Genomic DNA, 12,228 nt, shown 5'->3' with positions numbered 1-12,228 from the left:
ACAGAAATGGGTACTGGATGTTATCAAATGCTTTTTCTGCTTCTATTAATGGTATCATGTGATTCTTACAGTTTTTCATGTCAATGTAGCGAATGATACTAATGGTCTTTCGTATGTTGAACCATCCCTGCATCCCTGGTATGAATCCCACTTTGTTATGGTGAATTATTTGTTTTATATACATTTGTATTCTGTTGGCTAGTATTTTGTTAAGGATTTTTGCATAGATGTTCATTAGGGATATTGGTCTGTAGTTCTCAATTCTTGTGGGATCCTTGCCCGGTTTTGGTATCAGAGATACTAGCTTGATAGAAGGAGTTCGGGAGTTGGCCATCTTTTTCAATGTTCTGGAAAAGTTTGTGTAGGATTGGTGTTAGTTCTTCCCTAAATGCTTGGTAGAATTCTCCAGTGAAGCTATCTGGTCCAGGGGATTTTTTTGTTGGTAATCCCTTGATAACCTTTTCTATTTCTTCTATTGCTGTAGGTCTGTTGAGATTCTTGACATCCACCGAGGATAGCCTAGGGAGGAATTGGTTTTCCAAGAATTTTTCCATATCTTCCAAATTGAAGAATTCATTGGATTTCAATCCTTCATAGTATTATGTGACTATCCTTTTGATTTCATTAGGGTTCGTTGCAATTACCCCTCTTTCATCCCTTATTCTTGCTATTGAGGTTTGTTCCCTCCTTTCATTGGTTAGGTTTGCCAGTGGTCTATCAATTCTGTTTATCCTTTCAAAGAACCAACTTTTAGCAGTATTAATTTTTTCCATAGTTTTTTTATTTTCCCTCTCCTGAATCTCAGCCCTGATTTTTATAATTTCTTTTCTTTTGCTATTAGTAGGGTTGTCCTGCTGACTCTGCTATAGTTGTTGTGAATTTTGTGCCGGCATATCAATCATGAGTCTCTCTTCCTTTCTCAGGTGTGTGTGTTTTGCTATGAAACTTCCTCTGATGACTGCCTTGCTGTGTCCCATAAGTTTTGGGACATCATGTGCTCATTCTCGTTGGTTTCTAGAAATTTCTTAGTTTCATCTCTGATCTGCGCAATTGCACATTCTTTTTGCAGCAGAGATTTATTCATCCTCCAATTGTTTGCTCTTGTTTTTTTTCGTCTTCCTTTTGTTGATTTCCAGCCTTATGGAGAGAGAGGTCTGTATTATTTCAATGTGCTTAAATTTATGTAGATTTGCCTTATGCCCCAGCATGTGATCTGTCTTCGAATATGTGTCTTGTGAACCTGAAAACAATGTGATTTTTTTGGGATTTGTATGAAAAGCTCTGTAAATATCTATTGGGTCAAATTGTCTAATTGTGATGGTTAGTTCTCTAGCCTCCTGTTGAGTTTCATACCCTGTGATTTATCTTTCTCAGAGAGTAGTGTGTTGTATTCACCCACTATAATTGTCGAGTCTGTGATTTCTATTTTAATCTTATGGAGTGTTTGGTTGACATATTCAGCCGGTCTCTCATTCGGGGAAGATATGTTTACAATACTTCACCTACCATTTCCTTGAGCATCATATAGTGTCCCTCCTTCTCTTTCTATGGTTTGCACTTTGAGGTCAATTTTATACGAGATTAGGATTGCAACCCCTGCTTTTTTTTTTTTTGAATTTTTGTTTGCTTGGTATACCATTCTCAGCCTATTTTTGTCTGTAGCCTTGACATGTGTCTCCTGTAGGCAGCAGATTGATGGCCTGTGTGTTCTAAGCCAGTCTGCTAGTCTCAGTCTTTTAATGCCTGAGTTCAGGCCATTGATATTCAAGATTATTATCTCCATCTGCAGACTCTGTGATGTCATTTTATACCTTTTGTGTTGGCAGTTTTCCTAATTTCCTTTCTCATTAGTGTGTTGTGCATGTGTTTGTGTGTATCATTCTTGAATGCTTTCCATCCTTACTCCAGTGCTATCTTGGGATCTGTTATCTCTTTATTGCCCTCTGGGTGAGGTTGTTCTATGTGGCGGTCTCTTATATATGCTTGGTGAGTGTTCTGCCCATACTGGGTTGGCAAGAATCTTTGGTAGGGCTGCATTTCTTCTAACGTATTCTTTGAGCTTTCCCTTGTCTCAGATGACTGTTACTTCTCCATCTATCTGGATCGGTAATTTGGCTGGGTAGAGTATTCTTGGGTTTGTTTTGTTTTCCTTCAATTTTTGGAACATGTTACTCCACTCTCTCCTCTTCCTCATAGTTTCTGCTGATAGGTGTGTGCATATTCTTATTTGGGAACCTTTATAAGTGATTGCTTGTTTTTCCCTAGCTACTCTCATGATTTTCTCCCTTTCCTCAGAGTTGGATAGTTTGAATATTATGTGCCTTGGTGACTTCTTGGGATTCAGTCTAACTGGTGTCCTTTCAGCCTCCTGAATGCTTGCCTCTTTTTCATTTATTAAGCTGGGAAATTTTCCTCCAAGAACTCACTATTATTGCAGATGATTTCTTTGTTGTGTCTTCCTCTGGTATGCCAATAATTCTGATGTTGTGCCACTTCATAGCATCCGACATAGCTCTTGGGTTTTCTTCAGCTTCTCTAATGATCAAAATTCTGATGTTGTGCCACTTCATAGCATCCGACATAGCTCTTGGGTTTTCTTCAGCTTCTCTAATGATCAAAATTCTGATGTTGTGCCACTTCATAGCATCCGACATAGCTCTTGGGTTTTCTTCAGCTTCTCTAATGATCTCATTAGATTTTTGTTCATGTTTGTTAAAGTCTGCTTGGCTGTCCTCCAAGTCACTGATGTGGTTCTTTGCTTCCTCCAGTCAGTTCTCGGGGTCCATGTTTCTGCTACTGGTTTTTGTTATCTCCTCCCTAAACTCCTGTATTTCCCCTTGGTGTATGGCCTTTATCTCCTCTATCATTTCATCCTTTTTCTGTATTGTTTCCCTCATATCATGTATGACTCCAAGCAGCACTCTTAAAATATTGGAAGACATATGGAAACAATTAGTCCAGAGGAAAAATGGACCACAGTCAACCTCAGCCTCCATGTATCTCAGACCAGAAGAACTAAATCGTGGCCATCTACCACTGCTAATTACTCTGAAAGGGATCGCAAAAGACTGTCCTGAGTAAAGTGGGAGAACAAAGTGGAACAAAATCCAAAATCATAAAATAGACCAGGCTTTGCATGAACAAAAAGAGCATTCTACTGAAAAAGCAGTTGATCCTAAGGCACGTTTACTTATGTATAAAATGGTCAACTCTGGAGTATTGGAGACAATCACTGGCTGTATTATTACAGGAAAGGAATCTCTTGTCTTTCATGCATGTAGAGGGAGCATGGAAGATGAAAAGGATGATAGTAAAGTTGTACCTACAGAATATGCTATCAAGGTATTTAAAACAACACTTATTGAGTTCAAGAATCTTGACAAATATATTACGGATCATTAAAGATTTAGACTGCGTGAGTAAACTAAATCCACGTAAGATTATCCACATGTGGGCAGAAAAAGAAGTGCACTATCTCTCAAGAATGTAGAACATTGGAATTCCTTGTCCAACAGTTGTCATGCTCAAGAAACACATTTCAGTTATGTCTTTTATTGGCCACGATCAAAGTTTCTCTTCATTAAAAGAAGTAAAGCTCAGTAGTGATGAATTTAACTATGCACACTATGAAACTCTTGATATGATGCAGCAGTTGTATGAGTGTGCACTGGTCCATACTGACATCAATGGGTATAACATGCTGTGGCATGCTGGAAAGGTCTGGTTGATTGATGTCAGTCAGTCTGTAGTACCAACCTCACGGCCTGTAATCCCTGTTCTGGGAATGTAGGAATGTCTTCCAGTTTTTCCAGAAAGGAGGTGTTATGGAAGTTCTCAGTGAATGAGAACTCTTTAATGCTGTTTCAGGCTTAAACATCTCAGCAGATAATGAAGCTGATTTCTCAGCTGAAGTAGAAGCTTTGGAGAAAATGAGCAAAGATTATGTTCACAAGAATGGAAGGAAAGCTGCTTCATTTGTCAAGGATGACAGAGGTCCACCAGTACTACATAATGAATAACACCGATGCCCACTGCCTTTCTATGTTAGCAGTGACTGTGACCATGATCCTACAGGAAAAAATGTTCTCTATAGTTGGTATGAAAAATGAAAATTTGGTTTCACAAAAGCATGGAAACAGGCAAAACCTTTCATTGGAACATCATTAAATGGAATTGAATGGCACGTCTTCCATACTATAACACCCAAGGAGAGACATCATAAGTTTGTGGAGAAGATAAATGCATAATAACTACCTAAATATCCTGGCCCAAAAAGTTTCTTTAAATTTTCAATTTTTTTGCATCTACTTAATATGGTTAAATTGTAACTCACAGCTATAATGTAAATGGACTATTTGAAAGCATGGGCTATAAGATTTAAACCATCTTTGGCCCATTCTACGCTCTGTTTACATTTTATTCAAACTAGTTATTAGTTTTCTAGGGAAATATGGCAAATGAGAAATAGAGAATTCAATGGTAAAATTACCTTTAAAGCAGATCAGGAACCAAACTAACCAGCTGATTTGAGTGATCTGATCTTTAAATAGTCTCTAGTACTGAGAATGGCTGAGCCCTTCTGCAAGAAAAGCAAGCTCTCTGCTTTCCTCATTAGTTTGTTAGGATGAGGTTTACAAAGTACAACATGGTGAATCCTACTGTTACTATTAACTCAGATTAGAGAAAGAAAAAAGCAAAACATGTTAACCCTTAAATGCCAAATAAGTTGTTCTTAAACATTTTTATTTCTCTGATACTGTTTTTAACTGCATTTCAGAAAAGTGTGTTTGAGGTAGATACTCATTACAATCCTAAAATGTTTACTCTTAGGAAGCACAGGTTAAGTAGCTGGTGATTAGTGACAGAAATTCCAGAGGACTAATTTTTAAAAGCTTTAGCATTTAAATGTTTTGTTTTGTAACATTGGCTGTTTCACAAAGAGCAACAAACCATTGCTGCATGAGATTCTTAAGTGTGTTGTGAACATGCTTTTTTAAAATTGAAAATGAAGAGATCGTTAGAAAAAATATATAGACCAGGCTTTCTGGTCTGACAGAGACTGGTGGAATCCCAAGACTCTGGCCGTTAACGACTCTTCACTCTTGGAACTGTGCTCTCTCCTCTGACTCAGGTTTCTGCCAAGTGACATGTAGGCTTGGAGGGGGAAGAACAACATCTGAGAGAGATGCACTCCTTAAAACATCCAACTGTACGAAATCGTAAGGTCAGCATTTTCTTATGGATAGAAACTTGTAAGCAGGGAGGGACAGGAAAGAAGCTTGAATAATAATGGAAAAACAGGGAGGGCGGAAGTGGAAAGAATGCTGGTACATCCTGGGGACTGCATCAATGTATGAATTGTTGAATGGAAAACCAATTTACTTTTGTTAAAAAACAAAACATTTTAGCTGCAAAAGGTAGCTTTATCGTTTCTATTTGGTCACCAGCTTAGGGGAGGGACTCCTGGGCGGTGCCACTGTGCCTGGCCTGGCAGGTTCAGGTAGCGGGGCAAAGGCCAACTGTGAGGCAGAGGGCCCCTCAGGTGGCTCACCGCAGTTCCTAGTCGGGTTTGAGGGTGAGCCTCTCCAGAAGATACTTGCCCAGCCCACTCTGGGAGCTGGCCAGCCTGCGGAGGTTGGTTAGGTGGTCTCCCATCTTGAGTTTCACCTCCTCATCTAGGAAGTGGTTTTCCAGAAAGTCACAGAGATGGGGGTCAGTGTGAGTGGATCCCACATATGCAGGCCCAGAAGGGCCTGATTGAGGGTCTTCTCCAGGGCCAGCGCAGCTTCCATGGTGTCCAGGTTCTACCCCACTCATCTTCCCACGGCTTCTGCACCTCCTGGAAGAAGGCCTGGCCACCACGCTGGTTTTGCTGCTTTAAGAGATGTTCAACTCCCTCACGCTTCTCCTTTGCCAGCTTGCCGAAGAAGTGCCTCTTGCCTTCCAAGGCCACATCATTGTGGTCGAAAAAGAAGCCCAGAGGCCCGCACATGCAGGTTGATCAGAAGATTGACTCTGGCCTCAGCTTCAGTAGAATAATTTTCATGGATCTGAGACCTTTTGACTGGTTGGTTTGGAGGTCACCACACACAAAAGTGTCAACTGGTCCCAATAATAGGGGTTAATCAAGAAGTTCGCCCAGAACATTACGTCAGGAAAGGAAACTGGAGAGTGGTCGAATGGAGGTAGTGAGTCTCCGGATCTGTTCCGTTCAAACAGTTGAAGCAAGACAGATCCACAGGAACACATGGCGAGTTTCTATAAAATTTTAAATCAATAAAAGTTGCAAAAAAAAATGAAGAGCTCATGTTTCTTCAATGATTTCATGTAGGACAGTTACCGTGCAGCTGTATTGAGTGTGGGGATACTTTTACCTGTTTCTAAGTTTTCTTGACATAAAGAATCCCGCAAAACTGAAAAAGCTTTAAATTCAAATGTGGTTGGGAAGCCCTCCCCAGGGAGTCATGTGTCATCACACATGTCAATATAGTGACTTTGTATATGCCTTCTGTGGCGTCTCTCTTGTGTCAGTAAATACCAGTGGAATCCTAACTGATGTAGCTCTGGTGAGACGGCCTTTAGCCAGAAAGGAGTCAAGTGACAGTAGAGGATTAGAAACCATATAAATACAGTGAATGTGGCACTGTGCATGAATTTAGTGACTCTGGAAGTGTCTCCAGTGTCTAGCTACGTTTTATTTTATGTTCCACAAAGCTCAGGATCAACTTTTATGCACTGATTATACAGGAGGGCTGACAATATGCCTGCTTCATTGTGACTACATGCATATCCTGCGGGAAATCATGAATACAGAGACTGGGAAAGTCTGATTCATCCTATGTTTGTATATACATTGATATCAAGACCAATCTTATTTTACATTCGATCTCCCTTTTGACCCATGTTAATATAGTTTTAGTCTTTAAAAAAGTGGAGAGATACTCTGACCATAGACCAGGAATGTGAATGGCCTCACTGTCTTGCAGAATGCATTGGAAAATGGATTGTTGCAGATGCAGTTAGGTTAAAATATAGCCCTTTATCTTTTGAGCTCCATTATGACACGTTTTAAATCTATTGCAGTTTTTAATATTCCTCTTCCACTCAGATTTATCTTTTTAAATTTGTTGTTGTTGTTTAAAATAGATATTTCTTGTAAATGAAACCCATGATGCCTTGTTGTAGTAATGCTGGATCATGTAGGAATTCAGTTTCTGGTTACTTGTAAGTATCGCCATATCATTTTCCAGTGTCTGTATGTATTTACAAGTCACCAGCATTATATACGAGTTCAAATCCCTCTATATCCTCTTCAGCATTTGTTGTTTTCTGTTTCTTTGATTTGAGCTGACATTGTGGGTATAAAGCGTTCTCTCATTGTGATTTTAATTTGCATCTCTGCAGGCTAATGACTGAGAATTTTTCATGTATTTGTTAATGACTTGTACTTCATTTTGAGTGAACTACATGGTCATACCTTTTCCCCATTTCTCTATTGGGCCTTTTGTTATTTTCTTATTGATATATTTTAGAGTTCCATATATTTTTGTAATTAGCCCTTTGTCTGATGTGTCATTGGTAAAAATTGTTTCCCAATCTGTGGGTTCTCATTTCATTCTCCTGATAAAAGTTTTTGATGTGCATAAGTGATGTCATTTCAGCAAGTCCAAATCGTCTACCTTGTCTTTGCTGAATATGCGTCCTCCATTATACTTAGTAGTCTATGCATGCCCTGCAATCGGGTTGTTCTGGGGTGTATAGTGTCGCTATGGGTTGTAGCCACTAAACAGTTCTATCTTGGAAGAAATACGACCAGATTTTCCTTAAAGAAAAAGGTTGCAATGCTTGTCAAATATTTTGAATATATTGTGTCATGTGCTGTGAGAAATGAATAAACACTATGCCATTTCCTTCCAAATTGGGAGTCATTTTTTTAGCTGGTGGCCAATGGGAGGATTTAAGTCTCTTAGAAAATCCCCAAGGGCTGACACCAATCGCAACTTCATTGACAACTCCCTCTCCCGCAGAATAATTCACTTCAGAGGACAGCACTGAAGCTACATCTCAGGGAGAGAGACATGTCTGAATGGAACATACAGGAACAAATGAAGGGGGAGAGAAAAAGTGGAGCGCATCGTGGACCACCAAGCCCTGAGGATGATATTCCTGCTCAGAGCAGCCAATGCACAGAGGGTACCATAAGGCAGGCCCCACCACGAGACATGATATCCTTCACTGACCCATAGTGCTACAGCGCACAACACTGGAGAGACAGTGCAGGGCTTGTATGCAATCTGACCCCATCACACTGAAGCAAAACACTAAAGGCATGCAATAGAACAACAAGGGGAACAGAGCAATTAAGTCCACGGGGAATACCAAAAATAGACTGTGGGGTCAGGACAATGAACCCATCGGACGTGACTGGAAAACACTCCTAAAGGTTAAAAAAAACAACAACACAGACCTTGAATTATTTATAGGCTTTTCCTCTTGGAAACTTCTTTTGAAAACTAAATGACTTATTAAGTTTGTTATTAGGGTAGTAACCTATGGTGAGCAAGAAAACAGCTTATGATACCATCTCTGTCCTGCCTTTAATTCTTTTTTAAAAAATCATTTTACTGGGGGCTCATACAGCTCTTAGCACAATCCATACATCCATCCATTGTGTGACGCACATTTGTTGCCATCATCATTTTCAAAACATGTTCTTTCTACTTGAGCCCTTGGTATCAGCTTCTCATTTCCCCCCTCCCTGTCCCACCCTTCCTCACGAACGCTTGATAATTTATAAATTATTACTTTCTCATGTCTTACACTAACTGATGTCTCCCTTCACCCACTTTTCTGTTGTCTGTCCCCCAGGGAGGGGGTTATATATAGATCATTGTAATCAGTTTCCCTTTTCTCCCCCCACCTTTTCTTTACCCTCCTGGTATTGGTAATCTCATTATTGATTCTGAGGGGTTTGTCTGTCCTGGATTCCCTGTGTTTCCAGCTCTTATCTGTATTAGTTTACAATCTCTGGTCTAGCCAGATTTGTAAGGTAGACTTGGGATCGTGGTAGTGGGGGGAGGGGGGAAGAAGGATTAAAGAACTAGTGGAAAGTTGTATTTAACCACATTTGCTATACTGCACCCTGAGTGGTTGGTCTCCTACCAACGGCCCTTCTTTAAGAGGATGTCCAGTTGCCTACAGATTGGCTTTAGGTCTCCACTCCGTACTTCCCCTCATTCAGAATGATATGATTTTTGGTTCTGGGTCTTTGATTCCTGATACTTAAACCTATTGACATCTCATGATCACACAGCTGGTGTGCTTCTTCCATGTGGGCTTTGTTGTTTCTCAGCTAGATGGCTGCTTGTTTATCTTCAAGCCTTTAGGATCCCAGCCACTATATCTTTTGATAGCTGGGCACCATCAACTTTCTTCACCTCATTTGCTTATGCTCCTACTTTGTTTTCAGCGATTATGTTGGGAAGGTGAGCATCATGGAATGCCAGGTTATTAGAAAAAAAAGTGTTCTTTCCTTGAAGTAGTACTTGAGAGAGGCCCAATGTCCATCTCCTACTTAAGTGTACATGCCTGTATTGAGACCTCTATAAATGTCCTTTGCCTCTTGGTGCTGTCCTCTATTTCAGAGTTTCTCAACCTGTGGGTCACGACCCCTTTGGGGCGGGGGTCGAACAACCCTTTCACGGGGGTTGCCCGATTCATAACAGTAGCAAAATTACAGTTATTAAGTAGCAACAAAAATAATTTTATAGTTGGGGGGTCACCACAACATGAGGAACTGTATTAAAGGGTCACAGCCTTAGGAAGATGTAGAAGCACTGCTCTATTTGCTTTTACTGTCCTCTTGTCCCACCATCATGTTCAGCCTTCTTTCCAGTTTAGTAATTCGTTACTGCTACACTGATCAAGCCCCTTGCTGCCCTTGATCAAGCCCCACTAGGCATCCTGCGCCCCTCTCTCCACTGATTTTAATTAACTTATTGTTCCCTTGTCTCTGGGTTCATTTCCCCACCCCCACCCCACATCCTTCCTTTCTACCACATCCCCTTCTCCCATATCTCCCTCAGAACCTTTGGTCCAATTCTTTTCATCTCTGAATTGTTTATCCTGCCTATCTTCCCCCTTGTTACACTTCCCCCTTGTGATAGTAACAAGTATGTAAAAATAACAATACAGAATGGGAAATCATAGGAAACTTTAATCAACTGTAATGACTGAACTATGCCATGTACCCTCTTTTGTATTATTAAAGCTATTATGCATTATTTTCATTAGCAAACCATCCCATGATGATGGATCATGTACAGAAGAATGCTAAGAAAAGAAAATATAGTGAGGATTTTTTACAGTATGGTTTGACATCAATCATTACAGCAAGGATTAAGAAACTGCAAAGTATTATTTGTTGTGAAATTCTTTCAGCAGAATCTAAGAAGCCGAACAAACGAAAATGCCGTTTTGATAACAAGCATCTGAGTTTTGCCAACAAGGATCCCAACTATTTTAGAAGCAAAGCTGATGGACTCAATAATGCCAGACTTGACACTGGTGGCAAGTGCCACAAACAAAATGTAGCAGCCATTGAAGCTTTATATTTGGTTACACTCAGAATCACCAGAGCTATGAAACCTCACACCACTGTTGAGGATTTACTGTTGCCAGCAGCCAAAGACATTGTCCGCCTTATGAATTTGTTATGAAATCGAGTGAAATTTCCTTATTTAACGACCCTGTCCGCAGAAGAAAAGATGACATGTCTGCTGATATTCCTGATCAGGTTATCCAGGAAATTAAATCTCCACTTCCAATATTAACATCCAGCTTGATGAATCTACAGATGTTGCAAACTGTAAGATGAGTTTCTTTTCTGTAAACCTCTGGAAATGACAAGTACACATGATGTATTTGACACAGTTGGTTCATTTCTTAAAGTGCATAAGATCTTTTGGGAAAATGTTTGTGGTGTTTGCACAGATGATGCAGCAGCAATGCTAGGATGTCGATCTGGATTTCAATGTTTGGTACTGAATGAGTCACCAAAAGACATCAGAACTCACTGTACAACTCATCAGTACACATTAGCAATGCTGCGACAAGAGTTACAAGAAGTAATGAAAAGCATCCTAAGTTCTGTCATTTTTTTAAAGGTGGGCGCTTTAAACAGCTGACTGATTTTGCAATTATGCAATGAGATGTATGTGCCAAAAATGCTCTGCTATTTCACACTAGGTGACATAGGTGTTAAGAGGAAAAGTTTAAAAATGTGTTTTTGAGCTTCATGATGAACTGAAAAAACATTTTTAATCAGAAGGCAAGACTGGACTTTGAAAAACTATTCAGTGACAAATGTGAACTGAGGAAAATAGCTTACTTAGTTGACATCTTTGCATCTTGAATGAGTTAAATTGATCACTGCAAGGACCAAATTCAACCTGACTCGATTTGTCTAAAGAGATCCGATCATTCCAAATGAAACTTCAACTTTGGGGTAAAAAGTTGGATGAAAATAAAGTTTACATGTTGCTTAACTTATATGGTTTCTTTGAGGAATATGACATTGAACCAGGCAAAAGGAATATGATGATAATTTCTGTGAAAGAACACTTGCACGTGTTTGCAGACGAAATTTCATCTTATTTCCAAATCTACCTGACACACCATTTGCACTTACCACAAGCCAAAGTTGAAGTTGTTCTTAAGACAGCACAAGAGGAGCTCATTGAACTTATTAACAGCGATACAGTGAGAACTGATTTCTCTATAATGCCAGTTTAAAAATTCTGCATCAAGTGTTTGCAATCATATCCTGTTCTGTCTGAGACTATGTTGCACCTTCTTCCATTTCCAGCATCATATCTTTGTGAAACAGGGGTTTCCAGCTTGTTGGTTATCAAGTCTAAATACAGAAATAGACCTGTTGTGGAAGATGATCTTCGTTGTGCTCTTGCAAAGACTGCTCCGAGCATTTCTGATGTGGTGAGAAAGACGCTATCTCAACCTTGACACTGACATTGGCTTTTTATGCTTACTGTTGCAAAATGTAGCAATGTAGTTTACTGTTGTTATATTAAGACTGTCACCCACGGTACACCATGCTTCAAAACAAAATTTCATTTATTTGTAATTAGAAAGAAATATTTCGAGGGGAGGGGGACCAGCACCCAGCCCCGACCGCACGCACTCCTGCTCCAGGCTAGCCGCATGCTCCGG

At 39.9% G+C, this 12,228-nt stretch overlaps 1 pseudogene; it reads left to right on the top strand.

Annotated features, from left to right (window-relative positions):
* Window positions 1-6: 6 nt before the first annotated feature.
* On the top strand, window positions 7-4,019 carry LOC142424086 (serine/threonine-protein kinase RIO3 pseudogene; annotated as a pseudogene).
* Window positions 4,020-12,228: the final 8,209 nt, after the last annotated feature.

The sequence above is a fragment of the Tenrec ecaudatus genome, chromosome 13, assembly GCF_050624435.1.
Source record: "Tenrec ecaudatus isolate mTenEca1 chromosome 13, mTenEca1.hap1, whole genome shotgun sequence".
Classification (NCBI taxonomy): domain Eukaryota; kingdom Metazoa; phylum Chordata; class Mammalia; order Afrosoricida; family Tenrecidae; genus Tenrec; species Tenrec ecaudatus.
This window is presented reverse-complemented; position numbering and strand designations above follow the sequence as displayed.